The following is a 2,002-nucleotide window of genomic DNA, read 5'->3' as shown; positions in this document are numbered from 1 at the left end:
ACTATATCATATACATATACTATAATACATATGAATAGAAAAACGTATATCATATAGGACTACAATATTAATGGCCATTAACTCATTAACATGGCATGTAATAAAACATCTAGGTCCTCTGTCTACTAATCGAGGTAGGTTAGATAACATGGTAGTATATGATAACCCATCTAGGTCCTCTGTCTACTAATCGAGGTAGGGTAAATCATAACTTTAAACCATGAAAACGAAAAAAAATCTTGGGGCTTGATATCTAAGAAAGTCATAAGCCCAAGCGACTGAAAACATATTCTTAGGCCTTGTTATCTGAACAAGTCAGGGTCCCAAGGAATATAAAACATATTATACACATACATATATATATCATAGCATAAACATATACACACATATAATCTATCTTATCTTCCTTACCAAAAACCGGTATATTTGGGAACAAGAACGGGATTAGAACACTGCTAAAAACCAACAGAAAGAACGGTGAGTATCTCTAAAGAATAAAGATGAAAAGAAAACTAAACCATCAAAGAAGAAACTTACTGTGAAGAACCTTAAGTTTTCAAGAAACTTAAACACCTAACCAAGAATTATAAACAAGAGTTAGGATCTAAAAGAAAGAAAATAAAGAAAACTAAAGAACCATAAAGGACTGAACTTAAGGATAAGAATACCTTGAATGATCTTACGAATTAATCTAAACCTTGATACCGAAATCTCACTATATCTCACTTCCCAAATGTTTAGAAAAGCTTAGAATGATAAAACTTTTAACCGAAAAACCCAAGTGTTTCTCTCTATAGTAACACTAGCAACTTGGAGGCTCTGAACAAATGCTTGAAGAATGAAGTAAATGGCTGAGTAATAGGTCATATTTATAGAGCTCAAGGAGTGAAACTAACCTCTTTTAATTTGAATAAATAAATGAATTTAAAATGAAAAAGGTTTGAAGTTTTGTTCAACAGACACCTAGAACTCAGTCAAAATCATTCAAAGGCAGGTCAAGTGGTTACGGCTATTTTTGAATTGAAAAATCCTCAAACTTCCGAAGATGAAACTTGGAGCTGATATATCGCCTCCCCCATATTCTCGAGCCCCGTTCGTGCAAAGTCTACCTGTTTTCCATATCTTTCGTAGGCGATATATTGGCCACTATAGTTGTGATATATCGGCATACGTTGATATATCAAGCATGTATCTGCACTTTTTTAGCATATTTTGAATTGGATAAACTGCTTTGACTAAGTCTAAACGTGATCCTAACAGTTTCTGGGAGGTTCTAAAGCTTCTAGATCTTTCTTTTATTTAAACTATTCATCAAAATACTTAAATTCTTAATAAACATAATTATGTCAAGTGTCACACTCTCATTAACTCTATCAAAACCTTAGGTTATAATCAATAATATTTATAGGACCAGCAATATTAATCAAACCTTATGTTATAATTAATATTCTTAAACTATAGGTTAAACTTATAAAATCCACAACTATTGCTATGAGTTTCCAACTAAGTCCCTGCTTGAACCAAAATCCACGGAAACTAACATACTACAAACTACAAACTACTACTGTTATCCAAAAAATAGGCATGGGTGACGTGGGAGACTTTTTTAGCACGTGGCTGACACCTGGAAGAAGGTCCACTCAACCATCGACCAGTAAGATTCTCCTGGCGTAACATTTTAAGTTTCTTTACGACCAACATGGTCGTACACTCCGCATATTTCAAGATGATCTTGGGTAAATCATAATCAATTCTGAGATTATCTCTGATGATTCCTGATTATCCGATTAATTAGGAGAGAATATCTATAACAAAATTCATGTAATCCTCCTTGAGCCTATAAATAGAGAGAAATAGCTCAAGGGAGGGACTTTTGGCTTTTGGTTGATTAAAGTTATACACTTACAAGAGAATTAGAGCTATTGTATAACGATTGTATTGTTTATCTCTCCTAGGCTTGTGAAACTCAGGGAGCTCTAGTTCTTTGATCACTCCTTTGAGA

Source organism: Humulus lupulus, chromosome 3, assembly GCF_963169125.1.
Source record: "Humulus lupulus chromosome 3, drHumLupu1.1, whole genome shotgun sequence".
NCBI classification, from domain to species: domain Eukaryota; kingdom Viridiplantae; phylum Streptophyta; class Magnoliopsida; order Rosales; family Cannabaceae; genus Humulus; species Humulus lupulus.
The sequence above is the reverse complement of the archived record's forward strand: the minus strand, read 5'-3'. Positions refer to the sequence as shown.